The sequence below is a fragment of the Schistocerca serialis genome, chromosome 3 (assembly GCF_023864345.2).
Source record: "Schistocerca serialis cubense isolate TAMUIC-IGC-003099 chromosome 3, iqSchSeri2.2, whole genome shotgun sequence".
NCBI lineage: Eukaryota > Metazoa > Arthropoda > Insecta > Orthoptera > Acrididae > Schistocerca > Schistocerca serialis.
The window spans coordinates 641,994,422-642,010,540 of record NC_064640.1 but is presented as its reverse complement, the minus strand read 5'-3'; the positions used below and the strand labels follow the sequence as shown (position 1 = coordinate 642,010,540).

The 16,119-nt window shown below is 43.3% G+C and overlaps 1 protein-coding gene across 1 annotated transcript in view; it reads right to left on the bottom strand.

Annotated features, from left to right (window-relative positions):
- Window positions 1-15,683, bottom strand: part of LOC126470525 (phospholipase A2 inhibitor beta) — a 138,585-nt gene extending 122,902 nt beyond the window's left edge. The window contains exon 1 of the mRNA XM_050098444.1: window positions 15,556-15,683. The gene's annotated coding sequence lies outside the window, so the exon portion shown is untranslated. The remainder of the gene's footprint in view (window positions 1-15,555) is intronic.
- Between the last annotated feature and the right edge of the window lie 436 nt (window positions 15,684-16,119).

Genomic DNA, 16,119 nt, shown 5'->3' with positions numbered 1-16,119 from the left:
GTTTGAAGTCTTTAAAGTGAATCAAATAAGAGTCGAACCGCCCATCTCGAAGGTCACGTTGCCACTTGATGTAGCCCACATTGCGATTAAAATCGTCAACCGAAATTGTAGCGGTTCGGTAATCATGTCTCTAAAGAGACCCAAATTAAATTTACTTTCCAGGGCAACGGGGAGAACTGCAACCTAGATTAGAGTTATAAAGTTTTTTATTATATTTTACTTCATCACGGTAGCTATGCTGTAGAATATACAGATAGCCATAAACGGGGGATTTCCTAGGCTGCTCTGGTGGTATTCCTCGAATATGTCAGATTCACCTATTGCATAGGTTTTATAGTTTATGATGCAGATCTACATTCTTTCCATCTGTCCGGCACATACATACAACAGTTAACAAAGTCATGTACATCGAGAACTCATTTATCATCTACAGAGACGGGAAGGCGAAGTCATTCTGTTGACTATCAGGGATTGTTGCAGATACTAGCTAACACAATAAGCTAGCTCCCCGTGAGGGCTATAGCTTTGCTGTTGAGGCAAAGGATGCTATGTCACTGAAAGTAATAGTGTCTGGGGTTGAGGGATAATGGGCTGCGAATGGTTAATATAATGACCTGACCATGATGTTCTTCTTAAAAAGGGTAATTGCAATGCGCTTCCAGGCATGGATTCCTCCGCCGGGGGAATCCAACAGTGTGCGGAACACATGGGACAGACGGTTCCTGCAAGCCACATATTAACTGATTGTTTTCAAAGGTTCAAAAAAATGGTTCAAATGGCTCTGAGCACTATGGGACTCAACTGCTGAGGTCATTAGTCCCCTAGAACTTAGAACTAGTTAAACCTAACTAACCTAAGGACATCACAAACACCCATGCCCGAGGCAGGATTCGAACCTGCGACCGTAGCGGTCTTGCGGTTCCAGACTGCAGCGCCTTTAACCGCACGGCCACTTCGGCCGGCGTTTTCAAAGGCGACAGCAGGGTAGCAAAGGACTTGCCAGATCTCTACCAAGACTAGTCACGAATGAATGTGATACTTATTTTATAATTCCGTGTTTTGTGAAGACTCATAGCTGAATTCATAGGAAATTTAATGCTGACCGCTGACAGCTAGACTCGTCCATTTTGTATGTTTATAGCCAGCTACATTTTTCAGATCTATTATTTTATTGTTTTCCTACAGCTCATCAATATTTTATCATTAAACTTTGAGAGAAATACTAAATTAGTGATTCTAAGTTCTGTGTGCTTAAAAGTAACTGTAGGGCCTACATCCGTGGACGTGAAATACAGCGGGTGGGCCAAAATACGGAAACGCCACAACCACAAAAACACTAGATCATACCCAATACCGTGCAGAAACTTCCAGTCATTACGCAGTGGATAAATTCAGGGCCTATATGGTTTTCAAGGGAATCTTACATCATTCTTCCTGTGGAATAGTGGTAAGTTCAGGAAACGATGACGGAGTTGGATAGCGATCACGCGCAATTCTCTCCAAAACAGACCACAAACGCTCAATAATATTGAGATTTGGTGACTGTCGTGGCCAGGGGAGATGCGAAAATTCATTCTTCTCATGCTCACAAAACCAGTCCTGGATGATGCGAGCTGTGTCAACAGGGGCCCTCTCGTCTTGGAACACAGCATCACCACTGGAGAATAAACATTGTAACATGGGATGAACCTGATCAACCAAAATCATCAAAGAATCAAAATGGCTCTGAGCACTATGGGACTTAACATCTGACGTCATCAGTCCCCTAGAACTTAGAACTACTTAAACCTAACTAACCTAAGGACATCACACACATCCATGGCCGGCCGGGGTGGCCGAGCGGTTCTAGGCGCTTCAGTCTGGAACCGCGCGACCGCTACGGTCGCAGGTTCGAATCCTGCCTCGGGCATGGATGTGTATGATGTCCTTAGGTTAGTTAGGTTTAAGTAGTTCTAAGTCTAGGGGACTGATGACCTCAGATGTTAAGTCCCATAGTGCTCAGAGCCATTTGAACCATTTTGAATACCTCTATAGGGCCGTCCAAATGATCACAGAACCCCGCCGTATTTATCACTTGGGACGTAAACTCGGCCAGAAGCGGTAAACAGTGTGAAACAAGACTCATCCATTCTTCCACTGCTCCATAGTCCAGGTTTTATGGCTTCGGCGCCACGTTTTCCTGTTACGGGCATTTGCATCACTGCTGAATGGCTTTTTAATTGCAGCTGGCCCTACAATTCCTTGCTTATGTAGCTCCCTCCGTGTTGTCTTGGTGCTGACAGGGTTTGAGAGTACGACATTCAGTTCCGCAGTGACTTTTGCAGCTGTCGTCCTCTAATAACCGTCAGTCACGATCACTCAATACACACTTTCGTCCGCGTTATGATGTTTTTCCGCTTTCCCTGTATGCGGTATAAATCTTCGATAGGTACCTCTTGAAACACCAAACATTTCGCCTACCTTGGTTACGGATGCACCCACCATACGAGCACCAACAGTTTTCCCATGTTGGAATTCACTTGGCCCCGGAATAATGCTCTCAAAACCACACAGAACACTGTTTTGACCGCGTATTGAGGGCATTCCAGAGATTCAGTTCGTAGTGAGATACAATAGTGCTATCTGCAGGCTTGATAGCATCTGAATTTATGTTCAAATATGGCTTTCCCGCGTTGTTTTTATATTTTTGTCCACCCCACGTGTCACGAGAACAAGTGAGAGAGAGAGCTGATCGCGCACAAAGCCATGTTTCACATACTTTCCTTCCATTTCTTCTGTACACAGATCGCGAACGGATGCTGGTTCCTTATACCTTTAGACAGGCACAAAACCGATTGTTCGGTGTCGAAAGTAGGAGACTGATCATAACGTATCCAGCAGTTACTTTTAAGTTAAGACGTAGTCCAAAATGCATACGGACATTTAAACATCGATATCCTCTACAACACTACTGTTAAAATGTTAAAACTTGAGACTACTACGTAGAACATAGTGCATGATACTCTCTCCAGATTTTGTTTGATACTGTTCACGAATATTCATCTTATAAGGATTTGAATTTTTAATTATCAGTGCACATATAATGGACTGTTTCTCATAAACTAATCAAGCGTTAACGCTGAAATTCTACAGCACACATCTGCATCAAGGACTGGTAAAACGTGTGCAACAAATTTTTATTTAAGAACGCAGTTACATTCAAATTAATTTTTCAGTTTTATATTAACCGAGATTGCTCTGTCTTCCTCAGGCGGTAAAGCGGAACTTTTCATAGACACAAGATAAAAAAAAAGTGGTGCACAGGATTCATTAGTAAGTGATTTTTAAGAATTGTGCCAAATTTCGGGATGTTAGCTTTTACAGTTCCTGAGAAAAGGTACATATATCTTAAAACGTCAATCTATGGCAAATCTCATTTAAGGTTTTTATTTCAAATTTTATCAATACTGCCATAAGTCTAGTTACTAATGCTGTCCATTTCATAACCTTCATTCTCTTCCTTGTCTTGCTAGCGTATTCTCTTCCCCTGTCTCCTTTGCCTAGCTAACTTTTGAATATTTTCTTCTATTGCCTGAGCTTCATCGATACTTCTGAGCACCTTCGGTGAGAATGCACCCGGATGGAAGCCTAATCTCTGAAGACATCCTATCTACATTTCCACTATTAATCACTAGACAAGCATCACATGCGGCTGTCTTCACAACATTTGAGGAGACACATACTGTTTTCGGACAACCCATCCATATAAGGCGATTGTAGCTCTTATTCGTATTTTGTGTTTTCTCATATATATGCTTTTCCAGCAGTTCAGGATTGGCTAGGTATCTGAGAGTTGGCTTTGTAACATTTAAAATAGCATGTGCCAGACATTGCATATGGGCATATGGCCCTCCACTATCTTCTGCTGAAGATATTTGAACCACGATATGTCACAGAGGAAGTGCTGAGGATCCTCATCTGTGGAACATATGTGGAAGAATATTGACCACACTTCTTGCTGCATTGCTTTTACACTAAGTACATTATCCCTGATGACTTTTCCATAATATATTTGTAATGTGTGAATTTCTTTGTCTGTAAGTCTTTAAGCACCTCCCAGTGGTTTTTCATCTTCAAATTTCTACGACAACACAGGCAGGTATAAAGTTTGTCACAGCCTTTTAGATACATTTGCAGTTCGCTTCGATTGTGTGGCCGGAAAATTAAAAGAAAAAATGTGTAGCGTAGAAAATGTGTGGATCACAGCATGGAAAAAAGGGGCTAGCAGGTGCAGACGGCCAAAGAAAATTTTGTAAAACATGATTCTATAGAGATTTCGATTGTGAAACTTTGAGATGTCATTATTCACCCATCAATCTAATAAATAAAGCACTCAAAGTTTTTCCATTTTTTGCTGTTTTGCCCTACATCTGCCTTAAAGGCTGTAATCCGTAGTTAATCAAACGAATGCTAAGAGAACTGAAATGAGTTCAGTAATTCCGTATCGTATGAGTAACGAAGAAAGAAAATAACTTCTGTACTTCGAGCAGACTGCAGTAGGTGATGCGAGCGTGTGGGCAAGCTCTGACAGAGACAGGCCATCTGCGACTAACTTTCTGTGCTGTGTCGGTGGATTTATTTGTGGCCATTGTGAGACCGCGCCGTTTCAAGGTAGTGCGACTTTTCCGGTTCGCTCATCAGGCAGGAAGACGCTAACAGGCTCCTCCGCTCGCTACCTCTTTCGCCATACACTGAAAACTTATTCCACGAGTTTCTGCTTCCTCCATCTCGATTGTATTGTCAAAGATGGAACCCTCAGAAATTCTAAGATCCCTTTCCTTAACAGTACAGTTCAAACAAACATCCTAGAACTTATATTTCGGCAGCTTAGTATTATAACCAGTTCTAATTTTTTAAAAAAAATTCCGTTCATGGTCTGTCGTTCCGGGAAAGGCTAGCAGTTAAGTACGTCTTTCTCTACTACAGAAGTTTTTGTATGGCACGAATGCTGCCCTTGACGCATTCAGCTCACTGCTGAGACCAGAAATGGGCAGAGATAAAGAGATGCATCTACAAGAGACTTAAAGGTCACAAGGCTACTTTTGTATTAAAGCTACATAGTACACACGAGGCTAATAATTTCGTTACCTATGTGTAGCCATTCAGGAGACCGTTTCTGTAGTTCGTGACTGCAGGAATTGCTGACGCAAACTCTTGACGAGTCATTGTACTGATACGTGTATGTGTTTTTGAATGCTCCAGCCACAAAGTGACTGTAACTTTGCTCTTTACAGCTGTCCATTTGATCGAGCTCCTTCAGCGTCCATAGTATAACGCCTCGTAGCTATAATACTTATTGGCATACCCTTTCATTATAATTACAAAGTCGACATGAAAGTAGTGCCCCCTTTTATCATCATTATTAGAAATCAAATCGTCATTTATCATGGATGTCAATACACTATACACATAAGCACAGTATGTACGATCCTCACAATACGATTCTTTGCCAGTAATGAAAGCGCGCTCGAACTGGACGCTGCATATGTCTGTCGTTGTTTCTTATCCCAGCAAACTATTTCTGCGTTTTTTTTATTTTGTAAAGTAAACATTGTGACCTAATAGATAGTACTGAATCAATAAGTATAGCGGTGCATGTTATCAGAAGTTTCGAAATACAGTAATTTGCAAGCCACACAATATATGCAGACATTTTTATTGTAAGAAAGTGGTAAGGCGTTCATCTACACTTACGCAGGATCCTGTGTTGAAGCAAAAGGACATTAATTCTGGAGAGCTTTGTCAGCCACTATACTTCCTGAGGAAGTGAATTAAATTTAAATGTGATTGTAGTCTCTATGCCTCTTTCACTTCTACCGTTTGTTTTGTTTCATCGCCCCATCGGACCAATATCATTTGGAATTAATAAAATTACAGCTAATTCACTTTCATGTTCTTTGGCCGAGGAAAGTAGTTGTAATTTGTGATTAAAGCTTAGAAATTTTGTTGGAAAATCATCCTTGCTGTAATGTGCCAATAGTTGCGAACGTATGATTGAAACCACAAATCGGCTTGCTCTTGCCTAAAAATTTACGCTTCGATTTATCAACATCCTGGCACCACGCTGGACTAAAAGCGTATCTGCGGATCTTGTGGAAGTTTCTTTTAAAATATAATTCACATGCAGTTTTTAAGTCGGTAGGTTGGTTGACCCGGGAGAGGGGACCAGACAGCGAGGTCATCGGTCCCATGGGATTAGGGCAGGATCGGGAAGGAAGTCGGCCGTGCCCTTTCAAAGGAACCATCCTAGCATTCGCCAGAAGCGATTTCGGGAATCACGGAAAATCTAAATCAGGATGGCTGGACGCGAATTTGAACCGTCTTCCTCCCGAACGCGAGTCCATTGTGCTAACCACTGTGCCACCTCGCTCGGTCAATTTTTGCGTGCATCGTTAAATGAGATTCGGTCTCTCTACAAGAATGCTTCAGTTGATGTTCAGACATTGGTGACATGTGATGCACTGACAAATTATCAAACAATACTTACTACAATTTTACACGTTAATTAGCATTTGCAGCATGTCACGTGCGGCACAGTAGTTGTCGGCACAGAATTCCTCAAATAATTGAGGGCGTTCACATATGCTCGAGTTTGTTTGTGAGTGCCCTTGCGCGTATCGCCTTTAGTTACTGTAATTTGTAATCCTCAAATGTTTGCTCTTAGTCGCTAATTTGTCATGGTAATCCTGCAGCATGAGGTTATTTTTCGTTGTTTCGAGCATTTACCAATTACGTGGTGATAATATTTCTACAGAATATATTTTGTACCTATTTATGCAGATCTTTCCGATGCTAACTTTATTTACGTCTAGTGTAAAATTTGTTGCAGTAGATTTTGTGCATTTTAAAGAACACTTTTCAAATTAAGATATTAGTCATTGTCGAGGCACTGTAATTTTGTTGTCCTTTGCTCCCTTGCTCGAGTAGTTCATATAGTCCAAATGGCTCTGAGAACTATGGGACTTAACATCGGAGGTCATCAGTCGCCTAGAACATAGAACTACTTAAATTTAACCAACCTAAGGACATCACACACATCCATGCCCGAGGCAGGATTCGAAACTGCGACCGTAGCAGTCGCGCGGTTCCGGACTGAAGCTCCTAGAACCGCTCGGCCACCGCGGCCGGCTCGAGTAGTTAGGCTAGGATTTGACAGATATCGTCTCCTAATTATGATTCTGTAAAACATGCTGAAATGTGAGGTAGGCGTGTTACTTTCCACAGCGTACCATGTAAAATTTGCATGTGTCTGTATCCTGCAGATAACTAATAAGTATTTCTCTAGCGTAGTGTTGCATATGTTTTTAATAGATCCCTGTAGAAAAGAAAGAAGATGTTAAAACCGTTGCCGTTCATAGACCTACTTCTCCCAAATAACACGAATGAGAGCACCACACCCGCAGACGATAGGTGGATATTCACTGAGTGTTGCGTTCCGCATGCCTTTACTCCATTAGGCACTGCATAGAGGATTGTAATTTTAGCCGCGCTTCTGGAACACCACTTGGTGTTCAGGAATTATACGAGTACTTCAGAATTCCTCCTCCCTTTCGCACACAGATACTGACGATGAAATTTACCTTCACCATCAGGCTGTGACGTCACTAACTCATTCATTGTACTCGTGTGCGTCAGTATCCTCTGCTGCGGAGCGGGATATTACTCACAGGAAATATCATTTAATGAAATGATATACAGGGTGTTACAAAAAGGTATGGCCAAACTTTCAGAAAACATTCCTCACACACAAAGAAAGAAAATATCTTCCGTGGACATGTGTCCGGAAACGCTTACTTTCCATGTTAGAGCTCATTTTATTACTTCTCTTCAAATCACATTAATCATGGAATGGAAACACACAGCAACAGAACGTACCAGCGTGACTTCAAACACTTTGTTACAGGAAATGTTCAAAATGTCCTCCGTTAGCGAGGATGCACGCATCCAACCTCCGTCGCATGGAATCCCTGATGCGTTGATGCAGCCCTGGAAAATGGCGTGTTGTATCACAGCCGTCCACAATACGAGCACGAAGAGTCGCTACATTTGGTACCGGGATTGCGTAGACAAGAGCTTTCAAATGCCCCCATAAATAAAAGTCAAGAGGGTTGAGGTAGGAGAGCGTGGAGGCCACGGAATTGGTCCGCCTCTACCAATCCATCGGTCACCGAATCTGTTGTTGAGAAGCGTACGAACACTTCGACTAAAATGTGCAGGAGCTCCATCGTGCATGAACCACATGTTGTGTCGTACTTGTAAAGGCACATGTTCTAGCAGCACAGGTAGAGTATCCCGTATGAAATCGTGATAACGTGCTCCATTGAGCGTAGGTGGAAGAACATGGGGCCCAATCGAGACATCACCAACAATGCCTGCCCAAACGTTCACAGAAAATCTTGTTGATGACGTGATTGCACAATTCTCGTCAGCCCACACATGTTGATTGTGAAAATTTACAATTTGATCACGTTGGAATGAAGCCTCATCCGTAAAGAGAACATTTGCACTGAAATGAGGATTGACACATTGTCGGATGAACCATTCACAGAAGTGTACTCGTGGAGGCCAATCAGCTGCTGATGTGCCTGCACACGCTGTACACGGTACGGAAACAACTGTTTCTCCCGTAGCACTCTCCATACAGTGACGTGGTCAACGTTACCTTGTACAGCAGCAACTTCTCTGACGCTGACATTAGGGTTATCGTCAACTGCACGAAGAATTGCTTCGTCCATTGCAGGTGTCCTCGTCGTTCTAGGTCTTCCCCAGTCGCGAGTCATAGGCTGGAATGTTCCGTGCTCCCTAAGACGCCGATCAATTGCTTCGAACCGTCTTCCTGTCGGGACACCTCGGTTCTGGAAATCTGTCTCGATACAAACGTACCGGGCCACGGCTATTGCCCCGTGCTAATCCATACATCAAATGGGCATCTGCCAACTCCGCATTTGTAAACATTGCACTGACTGCAAAACCACATTCGTGATGAACACTAACCTGTTGATGCTACGTACTGATGTGCTTGATGCTAGTACTGTAGAGCAATGAGTCGCATGTCACCACAAGCACCGAAGTCAACATTACCTTCCTTCAATTGGGCCAACTGGCGGTGAATCGAGGAAGTACAGTACATACTGATGAAACTAAAATGAGCTCTAACATGGAAATTAAGCGTTTCCGGACACATGTCCACATAACATCTTTTCTTTATTTGTGTGTGAGGAATGTTTCCTGAAACTTTGGCCGTACCTTTCTGTAACACCCTGTATAAAGCAAACATTCTCCAGTTGTGGATTTTTTTTATGAACTATGAGGAAAGATGGGGCTACACGTGTAACTTCTGTATCATACGTCCGTAAAATTCAAAACAAATACTAAGTGAGGACAAAGAACTCGCGATCAGGGACACCACCCTCGTCTCCGAGCTTCATGTTTCCGCGCCTAGCTTATGCAAGAAAGAAGAGCTGTGAGTAAATAAATCCAGAGTATTGAGCATTGCCATTACTCAGTTTGCTTTGTATAGAAATGCTAAAAACTTGGTATCCGTACACATTGTGAAACACCTTCATAGGGACAAAGAAAGTCGTCTGATGCCTAAAAACACATCTCTTGAAACAATTAAATAGGGAATTTTTTTTTAACACGATAATGTAAGGCTCATAGTCCATCATCTTGTTGGCCCCGATGACATTTATCCTTTGTTCCCTGTCGCACACTTTTTGGTTCTGAGAACACAATAGGAGGTACCACACTTACAAGTGTTAGACTCTTTCGGAAAGAAGTCAGCAGAGGGTTCATTTGACAATGTTATTGTTACACAATGCGCAATAGTTCACGAAAGTAACGAAACGTCTAAATAAGCTTGATTCGCAGTCAGACTCTTGTATTCCAGTTTAATCTCTACGACGAATGTAACTGGAAACATAGTCACAGAAGCTTTAAGACATCATTCTCAGGAGCTTCGGCAACCATCTTAAGTATTTTAGTCTCGTCGGCTAGGACATCATTTGAGAGTGAGAATTAATTTAAATTCGACGAGGAATGGAGAAGTAATGGACAGCTTCTTTCTTCAGAGTCGTGACACTCGTTTTCACTGATTTATATAAACCATAGAAATTCTAAATCAGAAACAAACCTAAAATTATGAATCACTATTCTGCCGATTATGGGTCCAGCACATTCCAGCAGCGACTCAACGCTTGGTGCTCGCTGACGCACTACATTGACTAATGTGTGCTGGAACGCAATCTCCAGTGACCTCTTCGCAGTCGTGCCGTTCTGCATATAAACCACAGCCGCTGTCCTACGTCACATAATTATATGCATGCGACGTTCGCTCTTGTCGAGAATTAACATCAGTAGCTCAGTCGTCTTGCTTACACAGTTAGAAGCAGTCGCATACATTTTTTCCACTGGATGAGTATGATCGATGATTAACACAGCGAATTCGTAGGCGGAAGAAGTTGGGCTCAAAATTGGTCCAGCCATCCCACATTTGGTTCCCATAATCTCCGCAAAGCATACAGACAAACTTTGGTAGCGTTTCTTGAAAAGGGCCTCCTCCTCCTATATACGTCCAGCTGACCTGGCGCTCCGTTGCTAAGGTCCTCTATCTCAGCGGAAGGTTACACTGTAGTCCAATTAAAATTACTTCATAATTGGCACTTCACGCGTTGTAGATGGTTTCCTCCAAGCAGTGCGCTCAACGTCAATCCCGAACCGTCTGCCGTTGCCAAATTGCCACAACAATTAGTTCACTTCCAGTTCCTTGTCCAGCTTTACACAGCACTAACCAAACAGTATTGGATCGTTCAATCAGAGACCGGCTTACATTAGATAAGCTTTGCACGACATTGTGTGCAGCCGAATTTTTGAAGGCTGTAGTTAATCTTTGCGACTGGGTCACCGGAGTCATAAATAAAACTTTCCGCAGTATAACGGTGTAGTGCAGTGGTTAGCGTACAAACCTGATCTGTCGTAGGTCGTGAGTTCGAATCGCCTCAAATGCAGCGATTTTTTTTTATTTTTATGCATCCAATCAAAAGACCTCATTACTTTTATTCAATTAATTTCTTTAAATGTAATTTTTTATTTCTGGTGCTATGCCATGCCATTTTCATCAACGTATTGACCTTTTTTATTTGTTCTTATTTTTCTTCGTATCATTCTCTTTTCGTTTGCAATCAGCAGTGCTCTTCGGTTGGTAACGCGGAACCTTGCGTAGCCAGTGTGAGGATAGTTTCGGGTAACCAATGACAGCGAAAAATTACAGTTCGGTTTTACCGCTGAAACTGAAATTTTTCTGTTTTGAGTTTGCTCGTACAGGTTAACGTTAAACATCGTGAACAAAGCGACTGTGATTTTCAGTCTGCCGCAGACTGTTGACCGCTGTGTTCTCGGATACACTGTACATCAAGAGGTTGTTGCAAGATTAGGAGACGAGTTTAAATTCAGGGTTACAAAACGCGTGGTCTGCCGCAGTTCAGTCATTGGTCACCTAAAATCAGCTGTCGACAGAGCGTCTCCCATTTCCGTCATACCTCGCGGCGGTCGCTGCCAAAGTGCTTCGTGTTTCACGTTAACGGCATTTGTGAAGTGATCCGCAGTTTGCGAGTCGCCTACAACCGTGCGGTAGCCGCCAGCGGATGTGGCTACACTGCAGCAGCAAGTGACAGACGTCAACTATTCAAGTAATTTTAATCGGACTATAGTGTCCCATCCTTCCACATATTGTCTTTACCACGACTGCAGATTCGCATACAAACAGAAACAATACTGGAAAACTGATTTACTCCCGTGGATTTAGTGTGTACTGGTGTTAAAATACCTTCCTACATCTCCCACAGCATTTTAACTGGCACCATCAGAAGCCAATAGTAACGTAAGAAGTCCGACATATGAGGGGACTTCAGAAAATAAGTGACGTATGTCATCCCATGCTAAGACCATTACGCAGCGAGGAGTGGCCCGTTGTCAGAAGAATGTTCACGCACGGGTTGCCCGAAGGCACAATCCTGCTGCGGCACGGATAACAGGTGTATCACGGTGTGGTAGTAAAATGGTGCGACAACTTGAAACGTACTCAAAGGTTAAAGCACGTAGGACAGTACAATTCTTGTGAGCAAAATGTATAAACTGTGCACAGAGTGGCCGTGCAATTCTGGCGATATATGGACCAAATGCACTAATGAGTCCAGCCGTAGAGGAATGATGCCAACAATTTAGACAAGGGCGCAGAGCCGTGGGTGATGCTGACCGGGAAGGAAGGGCGTCGACATCGACATCGACCACAGAAAGCAATGTCGAAGAAATAGAGCAACTGATTCGCCGTAATCTCGTATATTCCTACGATGAGGACGCCCACACACCGGTTCTCGAATGGCTCCAAAACCAAGGAGCGCGTTTCCATCGTCGAGGAATTGAATGATTGGTAGGACGTACCCACCGTTGTTTACAAAGGCTTAATGACGATGTTGGAAAAATAGTCTAAACTGTCTGCCACTCTGAAGTGTAGTGCAGCATTTAATAACAGTTTCTTGGCCTACAATAATAATGTGTGAATTACATTTTGAAGTTAAATCTGGCATGCTGTTTTCGTCATTTCTGCAACAATTTCCTGACCTATTTTGCGTAATATGGGGGATCTGTTTCGTCTCTCAGTAAACAACATGGTATAAAACTCTCAATTGCCGTCAACACTATTTCTTTCAATTTGATCCGTATTACATAGCTCATCTGGAACAACTGAATAACTTCACCTCCTCTGAAGCTGATGTGTGATCTCACAAAATTATTCCGCTTGAATCACTGAACTGGAAACCGCTCTTGTTGACTATACAGCGATCTCCAGTATCTTCTACAGCCTAGTTATTTTATGTGCTCAAACGCAGCAGTACTGTCAGCTGCAATGAGGCCGTAATAAATACTGCCAAACCGGTGAAACAACTAAATTTCGCACACCAGTTTTGATGTGTCAAAAATCAAGTGGTTCTAATGGCTCTAAGCACTATGGGACTTAAAATCTGAGGTCATCAGTCCCCTAGAACTTAGAAGTACTTAAACCTAACTAACCTAAGGACATCACACACATCAATGCCCGAGGCAGGATTCGAAGCTGCGACAGCAGCAGCCGCGTGGTTCCAGACTGAAGCGCCTAGAACCGCTCCGCCACCGCGGCCAGGCTTTGATGTGTCCCGTGCCTCACACTTCTTGTAATTCACGCCGCAAGCAAGCAGCCGACAGCCAACATAATCCGACGTGGCGGCAGCTACAACTGACAGGGTGAAGGCATTCTTAAAGATATCCTTTGCCGTCTTTGAGCCTACATTTCCCTTTAGCATTATCCCAACACGTACAGCATGTTGAGGTCATCACACCAAAGGTAACGTCTGAGCAATCTTAGTAGAAACGCTCAGGACAGAATAAGAAAATATGAATACAGGTTTTCAAATAATAAATCAGAAATAAATTTACGGCTTTTTGACAGCTTCCCACGTTGTTAGAAACATCATTCAGTAAGCCATTCAGCCGGCCGCGGTGACCGAACGGTTCTAGGCGCTTCAGTCCGGAACCGCGCGACTGCTACGGTTGCAGCTTAGAATCCTGCCTCGGGCATGGATGTGTGTGATGTCCTTAGGTTAGTTAGGTTTAAGTAGTTCTAAGTTCTAGGGGACTGATGACCACAGATGGTAAGTCCTATAGTGCTCAGAGCCATTTGAACCAGAGCCATTTGAACCAACCAAATAGCTGTCAAGTAACAAGCATTTTACGGAGAGAAGAGTTTTAACGCAACGGTCGGCAGGATGACTAGATTGTCACATTTAGGATGAATAACATGAAACGCCTAGGCGAATGGCCTCGGATATTTAACAAAGAACAACTGGACTTCTCGAGACAAGTGAGAAAATTAAAATGTGAAAAAGCAGCCAATAGTGAATCCTAGACAGGGCGTCGCCTTGATTTTGTTTACGATAGTATCGAACCGATAATTAAAATAAGTTGCGAGTTCGATCGCGACCAAACAGAAAGCTGTCCGAACACAATTTAGAACCTGACATAGCTTCCACAGATCAGACATTGTAACAGATCGGTAACACTTTGAACTATCACATTCACAGAAATTACAAAGATTTAGCCGTTCTGTAACGGCTGTTCGCGGAAAACGTATCGTTACAGAAATGTATGAAGCCAAACTTCGTGATGTTTAGATTTCGAATAAAATCATGTGTGGGTGTCTGCAGTGACAACTGGCAGTAGCTCGGTTACCAATAATGAGCGTCTACTTCAATCTGTGTGTACTTGGATTTACACAGTTACTGGGCATTCCAACATAACGTGGCAGTTTTTAAACACTACCGTGCAAACAATGTATAATGAAAGCTATATAAAGCAAATTTTATACTCTAGTTTTACAATAAATGACAACGTCACTCGAATTGAAACGGACCTCTATTCGCACGTACTTAAGAAATAACGGGTATGCTGTTACGCCTTTTGTCCTGCAGGAATGACAGCCACTTTGCGTCACAACCTACTTAAAGAAACAGGGAAAGTGTCCTCAGATTAGAATGGTAACAACTACAGGACACACAACTGCTGATGAACTCTAAATGAAGCTTTCGCAGAGCTATGACTAATTTGTTGGAGACAATATTCACGATAAACAATATACTAAACGTAATTTCATCACCAACCGCATGCTCTTTGCAGGAACCACGTACTTTTATATTCAAAACTTTACCCCGCAGTTTACGTAGGAATATTTTTGGGCAACATTGATACTGACCGCTGTCGAATAGCGAGAACAGTAAAAATTGATAGAAAACCAATAACAAAACAGGCGAATAGTTAGGGTTGCACAGCTTAAAATTATGGGTCTTATTTGGCGACATCAATAAGATAATAGACTGGTAAATGCAAGACGTGTACTCTGTCGTATATTCCGCTGTGAATTTCGGGCTCGCACGGACTGTCACTGCTGCCTCATAACCACCTGTTGCACTAATCAGCCTCTGCTCATTACCGCTTTCCTGTTTTTTTCTCAGACTAGACGTTCACAAAAAACACCGAAAATGTAGTTAAATAATCTTCGTTTCGCAGGTGACTAGCTAAACTAACTTTACTTGTTTACAGTTGCTGTTACAGACAAAACAATTTTTTTATAGTTGTGAAGAGAAGAAAGTCTCACTTCGGAATTCGACCTGCAGTGACTTTCTGCTATCGGTATGTTGAATGTTTACTAAACGAAGGTCATGTGTGATGATAAAAAGTTTGTACTCAGCAAAAACCGCGGGTCGTTTGTCCGATAACCGAACACTCGAAAGGGTAGGATTGTAGGAATCGAGAGGTGTGAGGTGTAGTCCCGGGCCACTCGATCACCAGGTGGTAGGCACACAATGCGTGGGCGAACACAGACGCGGGCGTGGCCGCTGACTCAGGCTGGTGTCACCGCTGCTATCGTCACGGAGGTCTGCGGCTGGGGTGTGTGAGCCGTAGGGACTAGTGAGGGCTGGTACTTACGGGTGAGTAGGAATGCTATCTGGGCCAGGTGCAGCGAGGCGGCCGGACGGCGGGCTGGTCGGCAGGCGACTGGTGGCAGAGGCGGCTGCAGACTGCAGACTCACCTGGCGCCCCGAGCGCCCACCTCGCGCAGCACGGCGCACACCGCGGTGTTGCCACGCGCCCGCCAAACACCGGCCGCTCGCAACTTTCCGGCCGCAGCAGGCGTTTTTACCTGGCTGTGTTACCGGCCGTGCCCAGCCGTGCACCCATCCACTCTTGCGTCCAATTGAGGTCAAGCCTCCCCCTCCCCCCGCCCCACACCCATAGACATATTAGTAAAACTGTTTACACTTTTACTTACATCAATTTTCAAATATTTCGGAGAATAAAGTAGTCTGAAAACACAGGGTCTCGAAAATGGCAAAACTTGTAGAAAATTAGTGAACTATTTTTAACTCAGGATACTTCATAGTTGCTACCCCATGTGAATGGGTTTGGGTTCTGACTTGAACATTCCAGCCCGTTCGACTGTATCTGCAGGTGCTGATTCAGAGTAGGGGCGAGGAGGGTGGTCGGACAACT